Source organism: Amblyomma maculatum, chromosome 4, assembly GCF_055883805.1.
Source record: "Amblyomma maculatum isolate TAMU_Amacu chromosome 4, ASM5588380v1, whole genome shotgun sequence".
Classification (NCBI taxonomy): Eukaryota; Metazoa; Arthropoda; class Arachnida; order Ixodida; family Ixodidae; genus Amblyomma; species Amblyomma maculatum.
Window position 1 is genome coordinate 170,909,011 of NC_139347.1, and position 23,178 is coordinate 170,932,188.

A 23,178-nucleotide genomic window follows, 5' to 3' on the forward strand; every position below is an offset into this window, starting at 1 on the left:
GAGACATGGACAATTTCAGTTCCACGGTGGCGTCGATCGGCTGGGGGATCAACAGGCGTGACTTTGTAGTTAACTGGAGAAGTTTGGCTGATGATCTTGTAGGGACCAAGGTAGCGGTGGTGGAATTTGTCACTAAGGCCAGGGGTGCGCAGCGGAGTATAAAGCAGTACTTCGTCACCGGGACGATAAGAGACCACGCGATGCGTAGAATCGTAGCGGCTCTTGCGGTCTTCCTGGCACGCTGCTGTGTTGAGGCGGGCAAGATGACGGCATCTGGCCACACGAGATAAGAACTGGGTAGGTACCGATGTGGAGTAGTCGGGCGTAGAGAAGAAGGAAGCGTCGAGAATTGTAGTGGGAGGACGGCCATAAACGAGGAAAAATGGAGAATAACCGGTAGTCCGTTGTACTGCTGTGTTATAGGCGAAAGTGACGAATGGTAGAATAGTGTCCCAATTTCGATGATCCGGTGTGATATACATGGAGATCATATCCGATAAGGTGCGGTGAAATCGCTCAGTCAGCCCGTTAGTCTGGGGATGGTAGCTCGAGGTTGTCTTGTGAAGGGTGGATGACGCGTAAAGAACTTCGGCAACGACTATCGATAAGAAGGCCGTCCCGCGGTCACTTAGGAGCACCCGAGGAGCGCCATGACGCAATACAATTGATTGCAAAAAGAAATTTGCTACTTCTTGAGCGGAACCGGTCGGTACAGGTGCTGTCTCAGCATAGCGTGTAAGGTGGTCGACAGCTGTTATAATCCAATGGTTACCCCCCTCGGAGAGAGGTAGGGGACCATATAAATCGATGCCGACTACGTCGAATGGCGTGGCGAGACAAGGAAGAGGTTGTAGAAGGCCAGCGGGCGAAGAAGTCAGCCGTTTGCGACGGTGGCACAGAGGGCAGGATGCGACGTATTTGGCAACGCTGGAAGATAGGCCAGGCCAAAAGAATCGTTTTTTCATGCGGTCGTAGGTTTTGTCAATACCAAGGTGACCTGCAGTAGCGTCATCGTGGAGAGCCGCCAGTATTAGTTGACGAAGCACATGCGGCACGACTGGTATCCAGCGAGTTCCATCAGTGCAATACACGAAGCGGAGTAGGATGCCATCTTCGAGCTTGAAATTGCGAAGTTGTCGGCGAAGCCGAGCATTGGGTGGGTCCGAAGCGCCAATAAGGCGATCGATGATGGGACGGCAGTAGGCATCGGCTAATTGCTGTGAGCGGAGAGTGTGTTTGTTCTCTGCGTCGTCAAATGAAACTGTTGTGATATACGTCGGGGAAAGAGATGGTCGGCTGTGGTCATAGGTGGAAATGCATTGGGAAGAAAAACAGCAAGCCGATTCCGAAAGTGGACAGCGAGAAAGTGCGTCGGCGTCTTGGTGTTGGCGACCCGATTTATAAATGACGTCAAAATCGTATTCTTGCAGGCGTAGAATCCAACGGCCAAGTCGGCCTGTCAAATTTTTGAGCGAAGACAACCAGCAAAGAGCATGGTGATCGGTCACAACTGTGAAGTGCCGACCGTATAGGTAAGGGCGAAACTTTTGGACAGCCCAGACGACGGCAAGGCACTCCTGTTCTGTAATAGTGTAGTTTTTCTCAGCTGGAGTCATAGTCCGACTGGCGAAGGCAATCACTTTCTCACGCGAAGTTGCATCGCGCTGCAGAAGTACAGCGCCAAGACCGATACCACTGGCATCAGTGTGCAGAATGGTTGGAGCGCTGTCACTGAAGTGGCCAAGAACAGGGTCTGATGTGAGGGCGTGCTTCAGGTTATTAAAAGCAGCTTCGCACTGTTCAGTCCACACGAAAGGGCTGCGTGCTTTAAGTAGTTGATGGAGGGGAGCAGCAATACTTGCAAAATGCTTTATAAAACGCCGGAAATAAGACGCCAGGCCGAGAAAACTGCGCAATTCTGTAGTCCGTTGTGGACGAGCAAATTTCAAGACCGCGATAATTTTTTCAGGGTCTGGACGAATGCCGTCATGGCTGACTAGATGTCCCAATATTTTAATTTCCTTCTGTGCAAAGTGGCACTTCTTGGTGTTGAGCTGAAGGCCCGCTGAAGCGAGACACGTGAGGACCTCATTCAGGCGCGTGAGATGGTCGTTAAAAGTTGAAGGCTCCGCCTTCTAGAATACGGGTTCGCGAGCGATGGTCTCGCCCGACGAGTGAAAACCAAGTCTTTCTTAAAAACACCGGTTTATTCCGGATCAACAGAAAAGTATAAAATAGAAAAGAAACAGCATTGGTCAAAACTGCGCTGGAAACATGCCGTCGAAGTTCGCGACAATGGACTACGATGATAAAACGGAACAAGGGTCAGGGCTTCACCGCGACAACACAAAGCACACTGCGGCGCGATGGGCGAGTAATAGGGCCAAAGCGTTGATCACGGTACAAGAACATTGCTACTCGCGTGGCAGCACTCACGCTAACACTCCTAAGGCTTCCTTGAAGGCGCCGCTTCCGTCTTCGCCTCGCAGGACTCCGCTCCGTCGTCCGTGTACATCCCGCCGGCTTGGGACGCTGCCACGCCGCCCTTCTGTGGCCGGCCTCCCGGCGAAAAAGCCCCGAGCCTTGCTTCCAACGCGCTTATCTACCCTCTGTCTCGCGCCGATAACATGCCGCCCCCGCTCCGGGCAGCTCGCTCATGCGTACTCGCGCTGCCCGGGCGGACACCAACACAAACAGAAAAAAGCGCGCGCGGTTCGAAACGCTAAAAGGGGCTGTGGGGCCCCACACTCCCCCCCCTCTCAAGACGGGACACCTCCCGACGTGTAAAACAACAATAACGCGGGATAAGGGTGGAACTGGTACTGCTGCTGGCGGGGCGCATGCTTGGAGGTATCCGCCGAGCGTGGGTAGCCGTAGTGCCTGGTAGGTCAAGTGGTTCTATGTGGCTAGTGGACGGCCGTGGTAAGCTCGGAGATCGGCCACGTTGACTGGTCCGGCTTCTCGACCACCCTGCACATGGCGAATAAAGTAAGAAAGCCGAGACGCGCGCTTTGTTATCGTGTAAGGGCCAGTCCATCGTGGAGCGAGAGAAGCAGCAAACCCTTTTGCTGCATCACTTAGTGGGTGCGTGCGGCGAAGGACTTTGTCGCCGACTGTGAATTCCAAAGGTCGCCTTCCCTTGTTGTACTGGTTACAGTGTTCCAGGCGGGCAAGGTCCAGGTTTTCCCTTGCCTCCTTCAGAGTCTCGGCCAAGCGGCTGGAAAGATCATGAGCAAATTTAGAATGGCTAAGACCCGGTAAATCAGAGCCATTCAGAGCATGCTCAATAGGGAACCTGAGCTCACGACCAAGGAGAATGGCCGCTGGCGTAAAACCTGTTGACCGGTTTACCGTGGTTCTTGTGGCGAAGGCCATCTCCTGGATACGAGCGTCCCAGTCCTTGTGTCGCTCCGTGAATGCCACCATCATAGTCTTGAGATTTCGATTCACTCGCTCTGTAATGTTTGCTTGAGGATGGTAGGGCGTAGTCTTTTTGTGCTGCACGCCAAGAACTTTGCAAGTGGCAGTGAATATCCTACCGGTGAAATACGTGGCATTATCAGTGATAAGCTGAGCTGGGAAACCAAAGCGAGTGAATGTTTCTAGTAGCTTATCCCAAATTATTTTCGAGTCTAGCCTACTCAGGGGATACAGTTCTACCCATTTCGAGAAATGATCAGTAATTACTAACAAGTAGCGATTCCCTTTCACTGATCTGGGATAGGGACCCATTATGTCGCAAGCTACAATTTCCCATGGGTATCGGCTCTCTACAGGTTGCATGAGGCCCGGTGGTTTTCCTCCTCTTGGCTTCGCGGTCTGGCAGGTATGACAAGTGCGGACGAATGTCAGGACATCCCTTCTCATGCGGGGCCATGTTGCAACGCGACACAATTTGTCATATGTTTTCTTGCCATCGCTGTGACCTGCGAGGCGTGTATCGTGGAAGTACTCTAGAAAATGCTTACGTAGGCCCTTAGGAACGACCACACGAAATGCGGACTCACCACTGTCGGTGTCCGCAGCAGGTATATACCGCAGGATCAAACCATCTTCTGCTTCCACGTAGCAGTCATAGCTTCCGTTAAGCTCCCGGCTCCCTGCAGGGCTGGCGCTGTTCAGGCTTTGGCGTATCTGGTTGCACTGGTCGTCTGAAAGCTGAGCGTCAAGGAGCTGTTGACGGGACACCAGTGTGCCCCAGGTGTCGGCAGGAGCTGTCACAGCATGGACCGCGGGTGCTCGCTCTCCCTCGCCCGGAAGTGGAGCTCGTGACAGGGCATCGGCCACTTTGTTGAAAGTGCCTCTTCTGTATTCTATCCTGTAATTATACTTTTGGAGAGCGAGTGACCAGCGGGCCAGACGGCCAGCTGGATTTTGCAACCTCGAAAGCCACGATAGGGCCTGGTGGTCGGTCTGAATAGTGAATTCTGCACCATCCAAATACATGTCAAATTTCTTGAGGGCAAACACAATCGCGAGACACTCTTTCTCTGTCACAGTATAGTTCCTTTCCGGTGCCGTCAGTGTATGACTAGCAAATGCCAATGGGCAAAGCTTTCCTTGATGTTCTTGAAGCAATACCGCCCCAATTCCGTACTCACTTGCATCCGTTTGTACCGTGAATGGCCGGTTAAGGTCTGGAAGCCGCAGGCGTGCAGTATCCGCGATGGCTGCAGACAGTGAACGGAATGATCCCTGCTCGGCTTCTGTCCATGACCAGCGGGCACCCTTCCGGAGGAGCTGATGGAGGGGTCGCGCCAGGTCAGCGCAGTTCGGGATGAAGTGGCGGTAGAATCCCACCATGCCCAAGAAATGCTGGAGGCTCTTTATGTTGTTTGGTGGGGGGAGCTGCAGAATGGCTTGAAGCTTCTCTTCATCCGGGCGAACTGTGCCCTGTTCCACCATGAACCCAAGAAGATTGATGGTGCTTGTCACCAACTGAACCTTGCCGGGGTTAATGGTGATGCCCGCCTTCTGCATTCGTTGAAGGACATTCGTTAGATGACGGAGGTGCTCTTCTAAGCTTTCTGAGAACACTACTACGTCATCCATGTAGGCCATAGCGTAGTTAAATTTAGCGTCTCCAAGCACAATATCCATCACCCGTTGAAAAGTAGCAGGTGAATTGCACAACCCGAAAGGCAAGCGCACAAATTCGAACAGTCCCCGGTGGCAAGTGAAAGCCGTTTTCTCAATGTCGCAGTGGTCAATCGGGATTTGCAGAAATCCCCTACTGCAGTCGAGAGTTGTAAAAAATTTTGCTGACCCAAGTGAGTACATGACAGAGTCAACAGACGGGAAAGGGTAAGAGTCTCGCACTGTCACAGCATTCAGACGTCGATAATCGACACACAAACGTGCTGTTCCATCCTTCTTAGGCGCGAGAACAACAGGAAACGCCCAGGGGCTTTTTGATGGTCTCACCGCACCGGTAGCCACCATTTCGTCGAGAGCCCCATCCAGCAGCGCTCGCTTGTGGACACTCAAGGGCCTTGGATTGAATCTGATAGGACGAGCATCGCCGGTGTCAATCCTGTGGGTTAGTACGTTGGCCTTCCCCGGAGCCTCCGTGAACATTGCTGCAAAGGGCCTGAGCATTGTCTCGATTCTGCTTTTTTCCGCTGGTGACCCCGTGAAGGAATTCAAAACGGTTAGAATACCACAGCCTGTGATATTGGCCGAATGGCCGTTCGTGGCAAGCAACTGTGACTGTGGCTCAGCGGCCTTAGTCTTGAACTGAAATGCTTCTGTACCGGTGCCATACCGGTAGGTTCCCTTACTGAGATCTATCACGATTCCTGCCTTCACTATGAAGTTACGGCCTAGTATGACTGGCCAGGATAGTCCGGGGAGGTGTAAGAAACGCTGTCTAATCTTTCGACCATTTATAGCAACTGTTAGGCGGGCTGCTGAGGTTGCGGGTACTATGTGAGTCGACGCCATACGAAGGTTAGTGTTTACACTCCGCAACCGGACACATTTTGTCTCGCAGGAATTTTTCACCTGATCGCCGAAGACTGACACTGTAGACCCTGTGTCTAAAAGGGCTGGAAGCTCCAGTCCGGCCATTTTGACCAAGACCAGCGGGGTCTTGTCTGGTTGGCTTTCCTCAAAAGAAGTTGATGGGACTGCACTCACTGAGTGTTTGTAGGGCTTCTCGGGGTCCGCCTCATGCGCAGGTGGTGACAATGGTACCTGTGTCGAAGACACCTGGGTCTGTGGCACCTGGTTCGATTCAGGCAGGAAAGGTAGCGACTGGATCAGCTCTCCCGGTGGTTGGCCACGTCTGTGCGGCCTGGCCGCTGGATGGTGCGATGACCAAAACACCCTCCCCTGTGTTGTCCTGGATCTGCGAATCGGAGGACAAGTTGTGCCCGGAGGCGACGCCCGCTTCTCACCTGATGGCGACACCGTTGCACCCGGTGGTGACACCCACGTTGCACCCGGTGGTGACACCCACGTTGCACCCGGTGGTGACACCCACGTTGCACTGGTAGGAGACGTCCGCGTTGCACCCGGTGGTGACACCCACGCTGCACCCGGTGGTGACACCCACGCTGCACCCGGTGGTGACACCCACGTTGCACTGGTAGGAGACGTCCGCGTTGCACCCGGTGGTGACACCCACGCTGCACCCCTAGGTGACGTCCACGTTGCACCCGGTGGTGACACCCACGCTGCACCCGTAGGTGACGTCCACGTTGCACCCGGTGGTGACACCCACGCTGCACCCGTAGGTGACGTCCACGTTGCACCCGGTGGTGACACCCACGCTGCACCCGTAGGTGACGTCCACGTTGCACCCGATGGTGACACCCACGTTGCACCCGATGGTGACACCCACGTTGCACCCGATGGTGACACCCACGTTGCACCCGATGGTGACACCCACGCTGCACCCGATGGTGAATGGTAGCCGGCAGCGGCTGTAGGAGATCTCCGGGATTTGCGCGCTCTGACGTGGGGTGTCCCAACTGCTGCCACACAAGGGGTACCCGCGCCTGCGTATGGCAAGAAGACACGGGGCCCCGTCTGACCTGTCGCCCCATGAAATCGGCTCGTCACCTGAGTAGACGCTTCAGGGCTTGTGACTCCGTGCAAGTCGCCAGCCTCCGTACGGCAGCCTAGCGTCTCCAGGCTGCGTGCTGCCGATGATCCAGGCCACGCACAGGACGGCTCAAGGCAAGTCTCTGCAGGAGGAGGTGGTTGGTACTGGAGCTCCGCCAGGAAAGATGCCTCGATGCGGGATGCTTCTCTAGCCATGTCATCGAAGTCCGCGAACTGGCGACGCCGGAGATATGGCTGGTACCTTGGATGGCACCGATGTATAGCATGAGCCACCTTCTCTGGTTCCGGAACTGCAGGATCTGCCCGCTCATGCAGCTCTTGAAAACTACGCAAAAACTCTAGCAAACCCTCGCTTTCGCCTTGCGTCCTGGTGCAAAGCTCGTCTTTCATACGGATGTCATAGTCAGGCGGCAAAAACTCTTCTCGAAAACGGTCTATAAAATCCTGCTTTGTTGCGAACGGCCGCTGTCTACGCCTCCAGGTTGCTGCGGAACCTACCAAAGCTACGGGAAGCACACGCGTGACCAGAGCGCTGTCCGAAATTGCCATTGCCATCTGATAATCGTCGATTTCATAGAGAAAATCGCACACAGATTTCTTATCGGCGTATCCTTCAAACCTTGGCACGGCCAAATTCAGCCGCAGCTGATTATCGCGATACAAGGGAGTGGGCGTTAACGAAACTGCCTCGCTTCCTACCATTTCTCTGAAATGTGCCTTTGATTCCAGTAGCTCGTTCAGGAGGCCAAGAATTCCGCTACAAATGTCCGACGGTTTCCTTTTCCTGTCTTCTGAGTGCTCATGCTCGGAACCCGCCCGTGTGGGAGGCCGAACTGTCTCCGTTAACTGGGCGCTTGCACACGGTAAGTCCGACATCGCTACGCACGAAACTGCCTGAACCTCAAATTGGTACACTCGCGGGGCAAGCCAAAGCTCGAGTAGAAATCACGTTGGGCGCCAAATGAAGGCTCCGCCTTCTAGAATACGGGTTCGCGAGCGATGGTCTCGCCCGACGAGTGAAAACCAAGTCTTTCTTAAAAACACCGGTTTATTCCGGATCAACAGAAAAGTATAAAATAGAAAAGAAACAGCATTGGTCAAAACTGCGCTGGAAACATGCCGTCGAAGTTCGCGACAATGGACTACGATGATAAAACGGAACAAGGGTCAGGGCTTCACCGCGACAACACAAAGCACACTGCGGCGCGATGGGCGAGTAATAGGGCCAAAGCGTTGATCACGGTACAAGAACATTGCTACTCGCGTGGCAGCACTCACGCTAACACTCCTAAGGCTTCCTTGAAGGCGCCGCTTCCGTCTTCGCCTCGCAGGACTCCGCTCCGTCGTCCGTGTACATCCCGCCGGCTTGGGACGCTGCCACGCCGCCCTTCTGTGGCCGGCCTCCCGGCGAAAAAGCCCCGAGTCTTGCTTCCAACGCGCTTATCTACCCTCTGTCTCGCGCCGATAACATGCCGCCCCCGCTCCGGGCAGCTCGCTCATGCGTACTCGCGCTGCCCGGGCGGACACCAACACAAACAGAAAAAAGCGCGCGCGGTTCGAAACGCTAAAAGGGGCTGTGGGGCCCCACAAAGTTGACGAAAAGATGACAATGTCATCCAAGTAGCATAAACAGGTTCTCCATTTTAGGCCACGAAGCACAGTATCGATCATCCTTTCAAATGTCGCTGGTGCATTACAAAGTCCGAAAGGCATAACATTAAATTCGTAAAGGCCATCGGGAGTAGCGAAAGCGGTTTTTTCTTTATCGTCCTCGTGCATAGGTATTTGCCAATAACCCGAGCGGAGGTCCAAAGTCGAGAAATATTGGGCGCCTTGGAGAGAGTCAAGGGCGTCATCAATTCTTGGCATTGGGTATACATCTTTGCGGGTAATTTTGTTGAGTGCGCGGTAATCAACACAAAAGCGTACCGAGCCGTCCTTTTTTTTAACTAACACTACTGGGGAGGACCATGGACTTGTCGAGGGACGAATAATATTGCGATGGAGCATGTCATTTACATTTTCTTCAATTACCTTTCGTTCAGAGAGGGAAACCCGATAAGGTCGTCGGCGAACGATAGAGTTACCTTCAGTAATGATGCGATGGTGCGCAACACTAGTCCGTCCCAGTGGTGGGGAAGTGGCATCAAAAATGGCTTGGTGTTGTCGAAGCAATGTCAGCAGTTCTTGGCGTTGGTTCGGCGTGAGGTTAGGATTAATAGTCTTTGTGAGAACAGAAAGAGAGACGTCTGTCGAAACACGGTGCTGAGGCTGAGGGGCGGTGAGCACCATCAAGGACAAAGGTTGAACATCCACCTTGCAGGGGAGAGAAGTTCCTTTTCGGAGCACGAGGGATTCACGTGAAGTGTTAGTGGCCGCTACTGTCGCTGAGCCGTTGCAGAACCTCACAAGACTAGACGGGAAGGCGATACCGCGTTTAAGATGACGATAAGATGGTGCGATGAGTACGTCCCCGTCAGCGATGTGGTCAGAAACAACGGTAAGCAGTTTTTCGCACTGAGGAGGCAGAACAGTATCAGCGGCGGCAACGAGGGGATGATGTCGTTCAGAAACTTCAGATGAAAAATCGCTTTCTCTCATATGGATAACACGGTCGCCACAAGAAATTAATGCCGAAGCGGTTGACAAAAAATCCCATCCAAAAATTATCAGATGCGCACATGGAGAGAGCACAGCAAACTGCACATGATGGCGGACGCCGTCAATAACAACTCGTACGGTGCACTTTGCTAAAGGGCGCAAAGGGACGTCATTGGCTCCACGGAGTTCAGGCCCATCATATGGTGTCGTAACTTTTCGCAAACGGTAGCACAAATCAGCGTGAATGACAGAAATTGCAGCCCCTGTATCAATGAATGCTTCTACCGGTAATCCTTCAGCGAAAACAGAAATCACATTATACGGGCGATCTGGAGGACTTTTGGTAAGTTCGCAGACTGCAGTTTGACCTCCGGAAACTGCAACGCTTAGTTTTCCGGATGGCGGACAGGGAGAGTTGTTGCGGGTCGGAGAGGGGAAACTGAGCGGCGGTATGGGGATAGGGACCGACGTCGGGACGCATGGGTTCTACGAGGCTCAGACGAGGATTCTGGAGGTGGAGATGATCTTCGAGGTGGGCTGGACATAGGAGGTCGTCGCTGATAATATGAGGGTACGTCACTTTCGAATGCGTCATAACCACGCCGCTCGTTCTGAATACGGCGACGGCAGAAGCGGGATATATGTCCTCGTATTCCACAGTAGTAGCACACTGGGCGAGAGGGGCGCCAGGGTGCGTAATAGTGTGGCGTAGGCTGAGCCGTCGTCACGGCGTTGATGTGGTTGTAGGGCGATGCCAGTTGGGGCGGCGGAACAAAAGGAGGGGGTGATGCTGCGACGTGCGCGTAAGTCGATGCTTGGCGGGGTGCAGGAGGGTCGGACGGCATAGGTCGCTTGATTGTTGCCAGCTCATCTTTAATGATGTTGCGTAGACCGGCGTCATTAGAAGGTACGGAAGAATGATCGCACCCGTGTCGACAGACAGGCTTGAGGGCTTGGAGCTCCTCCCGGATGATGGCTCGAATTAGTGCCCGTAGATCCAGGTCAGCATAGGTCGGGCCTGTAGCAATGCTGGGCTGCAATCGGGAGGACTGCAGCTGGTCGATGCGTTGGCAGGTCGCAATAATGGCGTCAATAGTAGAAGGATTCTGGGCAATCAGGGTATTATAAGCCACAGAATTAATTCCTTTTAAGATGTGGTGTACGCGTTCAGGTTCCGGCATGGTGGGACTAACACGCCGGCAGAGTGCAAGTATGGCCTCTATGTAAGACGCGTACGACTCATCGGGACCTTGGAGGCGAGAGGCGAGCTTGTTCTTCGCGACCTCAGTGCGAACTGCTGGGTCGGCGAAATATTGGCGGAACTGCTGCTTGAATGTTGTCCAGTTAGTGGTGTGGGGTTCGCGGTTAATAAACCAGGTTCTGGCGACCTCAATGAGGTAGAAAGAAACGTTCAGAAATTTTAGAGCGTCGTCCCACCGGTTGTAGTTACTGCAGCGTTCATAGGTGTCCAGCCAGTCATCGACGTCTTCGTCGCGACGACCAGCGAACAGCGGCGGGTCGCGTTGTCGTGCAGGCATAGTCGGAGGGGGTGGTGCAGCCGAGGTAGAGGGTCCTGCCGATTCTTGGGTGCTCTCCGGTAGACATAACGATGGTGGCAGGCGGTAAACAGCGACCGGAACGTAGCTCCAGCGAGAGGCAGGGCACAAAACAGCAAGGGGATCAATTCTCACCTCCACCACTTGTGGAAGAAGGCTAGGTCAAGACGGCGAGGTCGTGGCGGCAAGGACAGCGAAGCCTTGTCCAGCGTTTTAATCCGGTCACCAACCCAGGCACGCGCCAGAGCCGGCGCCGCGGGACGATGATGATGGTATGTACAAATGAAAGAAGATGATGATGGCATGTACAAATGAAGGAAGGTCCACAGAAGGCTCACAATATATATATATATATTTTTTTAACAGATGCATGGGCTTCAAGACGCTGAGCTCCGTTCTGAAGAACTCCCAGAACTCCCATTTGATAACTGTCTCCCAAAGCCCAAACATCTTCCCTTGAATCTTTTCACAACTTGGTCATCAGGTTTGCTCCCAAATCAATTGCATATTCAGATGGTGGGATGCAAGTAAGGTAAGTTGAATAAAAGAGAAGAATAAGACATTATTTTTCACTCCAGTGTGACTATGAAGTTCAACATTTCTGCATGACATGTGCAAACAATAAATTCTTACATGAAGCTTGTAATGTATGTACATAATATTGTCATAATGAAAGGAACAGAGGCCAGAGGAAATAGAACACAGTGCGAAAAAAAAATCAGAATTTCGTCTATTAGCACGGGCTTTATCTGCTCCATTTTCTTTTTGCTCAGTTTGATTCTTCAACTTGGTACGCATCCATGGAACTTGCAACAAAGCAGATTCCTCTTATTTCATGCTATGTAATAGACCTGGAAGGCTGGGAAATTGTACTCTGATCAATTTCAAGCACCTCAAGGCAATCTATCTCATGGTGTACTGCTGAATACTGGAAAAGAAGAGAAAACGAGTGCGAGTGTTCTTTTTTAATGTGAGGAGGGAGCAGCTGCTGTGTTACTGGACGCGTTGGGTGCCTTCTTTTATTGAAGTTGGGCGTGACTTCAGTCTCCTTAGAGCACTGTCCGATCTGAAGCTCTCATGTTATCAGGCCAGGTAAAACGAGACCCTAAAATTGCGATTCAGAGGAGTCGACCCTGATATCTGCCAAAATAAAATGCCCACCACGTAACTCAGTCTCAACTTCTGCATAAATTAGGCACCACCATGTACCTCAATCCTAACTTCTGCTTAAAGTAGGCACCCAATGCACCTAATGAGCCAGTTGCCACAATCCTTACATCCTGATAGTAAATACACTTCTGTAAATTAGCTGAACTTAAATTGTGTCTTTATTTTCGAATCTTTTTAACACTGCCATTTTAAAGGTAGTTGTTATATCTTCGAAGGAGAGTGCGGTGCACACTTATAGCATACTAAGGACGCTTCATATAGTATGGTAAAAACATATATGGTAGTATGGTAGCACTAGCCATTCTGTGATCACTTCCATGAAATAAGTGAGACAAGAGGCTATAGACATACTGCACAGTCCACCCAAGGGTCTTCGTTGAAAGTCATTGCTGTTATGTTAGAATAGGCAGATGAAATGAGATAAAGAACAGTGCACCAGGAATGCCTACAGACAAAAGGACAAGAGCTAAGACACTGCAATGACAAAATTGAGGGCAAGCATGAGGGCTGGCTGGAAAAACAATTCGTCTCTCTGTTGTGCTCCTCATCTTAGGGCAGTCCCAAGACAAAAATAGCTTTTAAAGAATTGGAAGTTGTCTGGGCAAGTTTCCGACCCCTCTAAAACCGTCTCGAATGTCCCGAAGCTTTTTTATTGAAACTGCAAGAATGCTCAAGGTTCACGTGACCATTTGAACTAATGATGATCGCTAGAATAGAACAGAATTGAGAACACGGGTGATTCAAGATATCACGTTGTAAAGCCCATGTCATACATTCATTCTGCTGCTTGGTCAAAACTGCCTCACGTTATTAATTCGACATAAAGGCGCTGTATATAAAAGATAAAAGAAGCAATTTTTGCTGCAGTGATGTGAGTATAATGCATAATAGTTTCAAATAGTAGCCTCCACTCGGCAGAAGTTTGCTGGTAGGCAACAAGAAACACATTTTTTTCCAAAGTGTGAGAAATTCAATCATCTTTTACCTTCTTATTAGGTCACATCTGGCTGTTATTCAGTACAATAAAAATTCCTCAAGGCGCCAGGCCCAGAAAAAAAAACAAAGCACCGCTGGAAAGTGAAAATGGCAGAATCAAGAAAAGGACATTTCGGTGTCACTCCTGTGAAAATGAAGCAGACTTTTTGTAAGCTTAAACTTTGTTCTACTGATAATCTTACACAAAACATTAAGTGAACTGTGGTAATCTCGATGACTATTTCACGCAGCGTACGTCTACATGCTCCTTCAGGATGCTGAGGAAGGTGTCAGGGCTCTTCAGACAGATACAGCTGCAAGCACAACTACAGAGCGCCACATTATGACTGACGCATATGAAAGACCGTCAAACGAGGAACGAATATCTGCACACAGGCACAAATTTGCGCTTCAATATGACTATTCGATTGCGCAGTTGAACTGTCAGTATAGTTAACCCAAATGCTGAACAGACTGGCATCAGCGCTGCAAAGTATTGGCCGCTGACACAATTCTTTCAATATGTTTGCTGCGACTGACAATAGCTGAAGCGCAGTTTCATATGACTTTTTCAGCCGGAGTGAGTGCAGTCTTGCTGTACCCATGTCTCTGTGTTTTGCTTGTGGCTGCGGCCAAGCAAAAGTGCACACAAAACATGTTGCTGATTGCTTATCGCGGAAACTCCACATGGTGTGTGACAGCTAGCAGCCCCTTCAGGTATTGCATCAATGCTGTCGCATGAAACAAAAAGTAAGAAAGGCAGAGAAACTGTGGGTTTAGGGTGTGTGTAAGGCTAGATTGCGAATAATTATGCCAGTCAGAGTTATTGAGTTTCTTAAGGCCAAGCTGGAATTAAATTGAAGTAATTATTCTGAGCCAACTTCCCAAGTGACCATGCCACATCTCTCTTTTCACGGGCTTGCTGTTCGCCATTCGTTAAGCTACGCAGTTTACAAGACAACAGTATAATTGAGCTGATCATTATGTGCCCAAAATATTACTGTGTTCTTAACAACAATTTATACTGCTGAGCGACTAAGAAAGCACAGCGCTTCGCCGCGGAGAGAATTTTTTTTAATAATGTTGTTTACTGCCTCAGGACCTATTGAAATATGCTCTAGGACTTTCAAGAAATGCTTTAGGCGTTCTCTCGAATTAAATTGTTTTCTTTGTTTCTTCAGTGCCTCCTCAACACCTGTGGGGATACACGTATATCCTACTGTCCTTTCAAACCAGCGACAAGCGCAGCCGAGTCACGAGACGACGCGCGCTCGCCAGGAGCGGGTGGGGGAGGAGGCACTAAGCGTTTCCCTTGCTTCCCATCTAATGCTGCGACACAACAGCATCGTGCTGGTAACCTAGGGAAGGGTAACATTCCAAACGCGAGGAGGAACGACTTGCTTCTCTCGTCTGGTCCCGAGAAGCTACCGATTACTTCTCGGTATGCAACACCGAGAGGGATAAAACCGCGGTGTCCGGGAGAGTGAAGTCTCTTGCCTCGCCAGCACCCCGAGACCCTAGGCGGATAACCTTGACCCTCCCTACCGGTGTACGACTACGACGACCTTGTGAGCCACCCGAACTCTTATGTTATCGGATAGAACATTCTTCCGCAGTGTGTGTTGCTGCCTTGCGTTAGGGTTAACAAATTGTTACTTAGCGTGCCCAGTTCGTTGCCTATTTCATCCGAACCTGCTGTGGCTGCGACTCCGCCAAAGGTTGGGGACACGTGTCGCGTACGAGTAACGCCTGCGTCCAGTTGGTACGGGAGTTCGCCTACTCCGCCGGCTGTGCGTAGTTGTGACCCCATACCCTGCACGTCAAGTGAAACCTTGCAAGGGGCAGATACAGCATGCGTATCCTAATGCGTATCCCAGGTTAATTACGATGCAGATAATATATTCAACACTTTCTCTATGAGGCATGTCCAATCGCATAGTATATAGAAATACATCCACAAAAGAACCTGCATTGGTGTTTTGAGATGAGCATTGTGCCCAGCCATGAAATTCAAGAGCAGCGACATATCCATGGATTTAATGACCTATTCCAACTCCGAGAACCAGCAGTACTCCTGAAAGCACCAGTATTCATATGCCTATATTTTCTTCAAAAGCGTCGTCACATCTTGATGGTCGATGGACAACGTAGAGAACAATTTATCAGCAATTGTTTGACTCCTTTGGGGTACCCGGACATTAGTTTGAATGCGACAAAATACAGAGTGAGAGACCCATCCCTGGCTTCTGATATTATTAGGAATGCTCAGATCTGAATATATATGGTAGCTTTTGCCGAAACTACTCTGTGCCAACATAAAAGTCTAGGAACCCCTGAATTGGTAGCCCGCTGCGTAAAAAAATTACGGAAAAATAGAATGCCTGCCCTCTTAGTAAAGAATAGAAGCCTTCAACTTATCAGCGAATTCAATAAAACTAACTAGAAATTGGCGTTGACATAAAAAGGCGCGTACGCAGTATATATTCAATTTTGTTGAGCCTAGCAGCTCAAATAAATGCACAGCTTCGAATTATTTACTTGGTCATAAGAGACAGACGATATTGTCAAAATACATTGCTGGGCATATAACGGTGTACATTTAGCAAATAAATTTAGGGACTTCTTTTTGAGCAGCGGTAAACCTTCACATGTGGAAGGAAATATAAAGTTCCGTTGATCGTCCTGGATAGCCCTTATGCCAACTTTATATCTTATCGCCATGTAATAAGAGTGAATAAATTTTATCACTGTCTGATTTCTTTACAACGGTGCCCCAGGCGTAAACATCATTTTAATAAGGCCTATAGAATCAATATCACCCTTCATTGCAAGACCCCTAACCCGCATATGGAACTGCATCCTGAGCGCTGGCTGTTTCGCGAAAATGAAAATAGCTAGTGTTCGCGTTGTACATAAAGGCGATGAGGGTAACGGAGTAAAAACTACACATTTCTGTAGAATTCTCAACATTTGCTGAAGAAAAAAAAGGCATCTTGGGATCCCTGAAGCAGAATTACAATACTTTGGAAATGTCAACACCAGGTGGTCGAAATTTCTGGAGTCCTCAGCTATGGAGTCTCTTATAGCCAGATTCACTTTGGGACGGTAAACGCCACACACCAAACCACACAGAAATGTCAATATAGCTTCCACAATAACTGTAAAACTGAATATGCATGTTGCAAATTAAAGCAGACATTTATTCAACGGATAAAAATAACCATTAGCTATTGCATCGAGTGGAATAGACGACGACACGTCGTGTGTCACTTGCCGGGACAAACTGCGCCCTAGCGTTATTCAGCACTGGTTTTGTACAAGATATGACTGGGCGGGTAACGCCGTTATCACAAGGGGGGCGTATCTTGCCATGAACACAGACCGCGCTTTGTGCTGGGCTGATTGCGATACAGATTACGATACATCCCCCTTTCTAAACAAAAAAAAATGAAATAAAAAATTACTTTGAAAAAAAAAAGAGAAAGGGAATCTACAGCAGAAGCCAGAGCACTGAATCAGTCAAGGCACTTGATGAAAGTTCGCCTCATACATTAAGCGCCGATGTGGTTTGTGTTGTCTTGTGGACCTTCTTGGAGCAATCGTTTCTTGCTGGTTTGTCGGCACAATTCTAGCTGTGCTGTTTGGATTTTGCGCCACATCTGGGTCGTGTTGTGTGCTGGCAGTGGCAGCGCTTTCTTGAAAATCACTTTCGTTGTCGTGAGAAGAACCACTAAGGCGGAAAGAATCTCTGGCTGGCAATAGATGCTCGCGATTGCGTCGCAAGAGTTTCCCGTCTTCCGTCATGACTACGTAGGATCTTGGTTGACCAGATGAGCGAAGAACTCGAGCCTTTCTTTTCCACGATGAGCCGTGTTTTATCCTAACCATATCACCGTTGTTGAGTGGTGCGAGTGGCCCTCTTGAGTAGTCATTTTGCTGACGTTTGTCAAACCGCTGGCTTTGACCGACCTGCACGGCTGGGAGGGTTGTTCGCAGCGAGCGTCCCTGTAATATTTCGGCTGGTGACCGGCCGCATTCCAGTGGAGTTGACCTGTAGGCGAGAAGACCAAGCCAAAAGTCTTGCTTTGCTTCAGTAGCTTTTGTCAAGATTCTCTTGACTACTTGTGCTCCCTTAGCGAGTCCGTTGGAGCAGGGGAAATAGGGGCTTGAGGTTATGTGTTTGAAATCGTATACTTTTGAGAACATAGCAAATTCTCTACTAGCAAACTGAGGCCCGTTATCAGTGCATACCTCTACAGGTATGCTATATCTCGAAAATATGGCGCTTGCTGCATCCACGGTAGCTCTTGCTGAAGTGTCTGCTAGGTGTTGGACTTCGGGAAAATTAGATAGGGCATCATAAACACATCAGAATGACCGACCTCCGTGGCTAAAAATATCCATGCCGATGCTGTACCATGGTTGGTCTGGAACCAGACGCATAATCAAAGGCTCTTTTGGCAACTTGTAAGCGTATGTATTACATACAGAACATGTCTGTACAAATGTTTCAATATCAGCTTTCATTCCTGGCCAGAACACCAGGCGCCGTGCCCTTTCTTTACATTTGTTAATTCCAATGTGGCCTTGATGAACTCTTGCCAACATATCGCGCCTCATACTGGCTGGAATGACAATCTTACAGCCTTTTAAAAGAACCCCTTTTAATTCCGACAGCTCAGTGGCAAAAGGCTTGAGCGGTCCTTCAATCGGTTGCCCGTTCCCCAGTTGCTCTAGCACAGCGGTGAGCTGCGTATCCTTCCGCGTCTCGGAAGCCAGTTCTTTCCACGTGGTTTCGCTCACTAGAGAATCGACCACACTTACTGCGCGCACTTCGATGTCATCGTCGTTCTCTGCATTATGTTCTGCGTCCTTAACGGGAGCCCTTGACAGCATGTCCGCCAGCAGAAGCTGTTTTCCTGTCGCTGTAGTCTTGGCAGCATATCACCGATCGCCTTCTGCGAGATGGAGACCAACGGACGATCGTCTGTCTCAACTGCAACCTTCCGCCCATACACGAAATGGTTAAATTTTTCGCAGCCTAAAAACTATGGCCATTGCTTCCTTTTCAATTTGTGAATAGCGTTGTTGCGTCTCTAAGCACTCTTGAGGCGTAAGCAACTGGCTTCCATGCACCGTTGTGATACTGCAGCAAGGCAGCACCGACTCCGTTTTGTGATGCGTCGCAAGATAACCTGGGCCCGCTTGCACAAAACAATCTTAAGACTGTCTTAGCTAAGTCCAGACTTAACTGGAGTCTAAAGAATAGGCCACTAGCATGGACGCTTAAGACTGGAGTCAAGACTGGGCTTCAGTCCTGACTTGAATAAGTCGCTTGTATGATTACAACTCTAGTGCTGTCTTGGTTAAGACACAAGGACGCCAGGTGTCCAAGTAGAGAAATTAGGGAAATACAGGGATGCGCTGGCACTGCTCCTGCGGTACACATTCCGTCAATTTTGCTTTGTGTAAAATCCATGCCATTGCTTTTTGCGGCTTAAGATTGTGTTACGAGTAAAAATGCCCTAAGTGGTTGCTGAGGCCGTTCTGGGAAGCCTTTCTGGTGAAAATGAACCCGAAGCGTTCGACGTTCGGAACACGAGCCGTCTTAAGTAAGCTTGGTCTTTCTAAAGACACCATTTCAGTCTGGACTTAGCTCGGACTTTATCGTGCAAGCCGGCCCTGGTTTATTTTTCAGGGTCAAACACTGATAGCAATGGCTGCTTGCTAAGGTTGTCGCACAGCGCTCTCCACTCTTTTTCGTGATTTGCTGACCATTCGAAAACAGTTTCTTTTTTTAGCAAGCTTCTGAGAAGCGTTCTTCTTTCCGCTAGTGCTGGCAAAAAACTTTTTGAAATAGTTCACGACCCCCAGCATGCGTTGAACGGCTAATTTATCAATCGGGGGTGACATTTGCAACATGCACTCGACAAGGGATGAATTTGGACGGTCTCCCTCTTCGTTTATCACGTCACCAAGGAATCCAATTTGTTGAACGCCAAACTCACACTTTGCTGGATTGAACGTTAGGCCCGCACGTTCTGCCGCTTCTAGCATTGATTTCAGACGTTGGTCGTGCTCTTGTTGGGATTCGGCCCACACGAGTATGTCATCGACATACACTCTCACGCCGGGAAGCGCGTCAAAAATTTCACTTAGGGTTTGCTGAAATACTTCGGAGGTCGAGGATAGTCCGAAAGGCAGTCGCAAAAATCGATAGCGTCCGAAGGGTGTCGCAAAAGTGCGTATCGTAGACCTCTCCGCGTCCAAGTAAAAATTTGGTGAAGCCGTGCGTTTACGCCTAGACGAGTGAATATTTTTGCGCCGGCCAGCTCGGCCGCTATGTCTTCCCGCCTCGGCATCGCGTAGTGCGCACGCTTGAGGCACTCATTTATTTTCCTAGGGTCCATGCAGACACTCAGCTTCCCGTCTTTTTTTCGTACGATAACAAGGGGACTCACCCAGTCTGTTGGCTCAGTGACTTTTGCAATTATTCCGGCTTGCTCCATGCGTGCCAATTCCTCTCGTAGTGGCTCCTCTAAGGCCAGTGGTACTCGACGAGGTCTCTGAACCACTGGCGTGGCGTCCTTGCGTAGCACCATGTGGTAGACTCGTTTGACGCAGCCGGTGCCAGTGAAAAGGTGACGAAAATTGGCAACCACTTCTTGACAGCTGTTTTGCGACACGCTGTTGACACGCGAAATCAGTCCCAGGTGTTCCGTCGCCTTAAGTCCTAGGAAGGCTTGGCGCCCCTTTTGTGCCACGAAAAAGCTTAGCATGGTAACGTGAACATTTAAAGAGACTTCTGCACGCATGCCGCCAATGTGTTTAATTACATCTCCGCCGTAGGAGCGTAAAATCGCACTGCTAGGGTACAGAGGCGGCTTTGGGTTCATTTTGGCGTATATTCCATAAGGCAACAAATTTGCTTGTGATCGAGTGTCAACTTTTAACTGAACTGCCACGTTTTGAATTTGGACTTCCACCGTCCAGTCATGCTTGCTTGACACGTTTTGTGCTGATACGTCAAGTACCTCGAAATCTTGGCCGCTTTGTAGCTCGCACACAACTGCCGTCGCTTTGCAACATTTCGCAAAATGGTTTTTCCGCTGGCATCTCCGACACGTTTTTCCAAAAACAGGGCATCTTCTTCGGCAGTCAGAACGTGTCGATTCTCGGCTTTCGCGTCTTGCGGTAGCCCTGCTGACAGGATGCACTTTGTGTTCTTGGTTCCAAATTTGCTTGTGAGTTGCTGGTGCTTCAGCTGCTTTACAAGCTTGTTTCGCTTTCTGCAGGGTCAAGTTGCTGTCCATGAGGAGCTTTTCACGAACCTTGTCATTTGTCCCGAATACAATTTGATCCCTCACCATCGATTCCGTCAAAGCGCCAAAGTTGCAAGCACGTGCCTGAATCTTTAGGTCTCGTATGAAATGCCCTACTGATTCGCCGGCTGCTCGGGTTCTTCTCCTGAATATGTACCGCTCGTGAACCTAATTGGTCTGTGCAGTGCACTACTCATCGAACTTTTTCATCACTGTGGCATAGTCATCGCTCTTCTCGCCTTCTGCAAACGTGAAGGTGTTAAAGACTTCAATGGCTTCTGCGCCCTCGACGCTTTACAGCAACGCTGTCTTCTTGGACTCAGGTCGAGGCTTTTATGCGACCTCTGATGCCGTGAGGAAAATTTCAAACCTTTGTTTGAAGAGCAGCCAGTTCTTTCGCAGGACGCCTGTTGTAAACAGCGGCTCCGGTGGTTTCACGAAATCCATTTCCCGCTGCACGATCGTTGGTTTTCACGCGGCGTGCAGGAAGTGCAGTGCCGCGCTAACCACTTCTGACACCATGTATCGAGTGGAATAGACGACGACACGTCGTCTGTCACTTGCCGGGACAAACTGCGCCCCAGCGTTTATTCAGCACTGGTTTTGTACAAGATATGATTAGGTGGGTAACGCCGTTATCTTGCCATGAACACAGACCGCGCTATGTGCTGGGCTGATTGCGACACAGATTACGATACAGCTATAAGAATATATTTAGCTCTTCACAAAATGTTTAGCTCTTCACAAAAATCACGCTTTTCTACCTGATAAAAAATTTTCTGAGAGCACTGCAATTATGCGCTGTAGAAATGCGAAAGAAAGAACGTTGTTGCTGCACACGGTATATCGTGCGCTCCTTGCACAGCTTTTGTTAGCAAGGCCAGGGCTTGTGCTGCAGTCGAAATTTTCTTTTTGTACCGCTCTTTCATTTCCATCAGAAATATAATTATAATTGTGTTCTAACTCCATCGGACGCCACGGTGGAACTGAACAATCTTTACTGATGCACACCGTTTTTAAAGCATGAAAACAAGTGATACGCCCACCGCTACTTGCGTGTCTGATAAGTGATGGTGCAGGAAATGCAATGTCATGATGATGCGATAAATATGCACTACTTTCATTTCCCCAAGATTATTAACACAATCAGGCTGTTGGCTCATCATTGATGCCATAACGTACAACAGGTTGTTGAACACGTGTTATCTTCTAGATTCGATTGATTCCTGTGTAGCTTGACCTGGACGTGCTTCCGGGGTTGCTTCCACGATGGGAGACAATTTGTCTGGCCGCCTGGCAGTAGGAGGGAATCTGACGAGGTAGTCCGCACTTGTAAGTGGGTCAGCTTCGGGCTTCGTCCAGGCGCTCTTCAACTGTTCCAGTGTCTGTGATGGCCCTCACCGTTGTCCAGCAGAACCGTGTACTACACATGGCCTCTCACAGCCACAACCCTGGCCGCTTTCCAACAAACTCCAACGAAGGATTCTGGGCGACAAAACTTCGGGCACTCGCTTGTCTGGGTTAAACAAGCCAAGTAGCGGCTTGTGATTAGTTTTCACCGTAAATTCTCGCCCTGCCAGATATTGGTGGAACCTTTTCACGCCTAATACCACAGCAAATCTCTCTTTATCAATTCGGGCATAGTTTCGCTCACTACAGACAACAGTTCGTGAAGCATAAGCAATAGGCTGCTCTTTTCCATCGTCTGCACGATGGGCTAGTACTACCCCCACCCCAACAGGAGATGCGTTGCAACATAAAATTATAGGACGCTTGCCGTCATAAGGAGATAGTACACAGTCTGAGCTGGGCAACTGTTTCAGCTTGTCAAAGGCACATTGGGGCTCACCTGCCCACTCCCATTCATGGCCACGATCGAGGAGCCTGTACAGTGGCTCGGCCGCTTCAGTCTTTCTCTTGAGGAGGAAACTGCTGTAAACATTGAGCAGCCCCAAGAAGGCTTGCAGCTCTCTCTTGCTCTTGGGCGCAGGCGCTTGCTGGATGGCGTCAGTCATGCTTTGGCTGGGGTGTATACCTGCGTCATTGTGACCCAAAAATTCAATGCATGTTTGTTTGAAGTCACACTTCTCTTTATTTACTCTCAACTGTGCCTAGTGAAGAAGCTCTAGCACAGTCTTCAATCGCTCGGCGTGCTCCTCGGCATTACTTCCAGATATCAAGATGTCACCAAGATAATAGTTCACGCCGGGTATGCCTGCTAAGAGTGTGTCGATGACGCGTTGAAACACTCAGGGAGCCACTAAAATTCCAAACGGTAGGTACCTTGAAAAGTCATTTTATTGTGTTTACTGCGAGCACCTCAGCTGACTGGTCGTCTAGCGTAAGCTGGAAAGTCTGGGCTAGATCTATCATAGTAAACCACTTTCTTGAACTCAAAGCAGTCAGCTTTTCCATTTTAGTGAGCAGTGGTTACCCGTTGTTTTTAGAGCCTTGTTTACTGTGCTTCGATAGGCACCGCATAAACT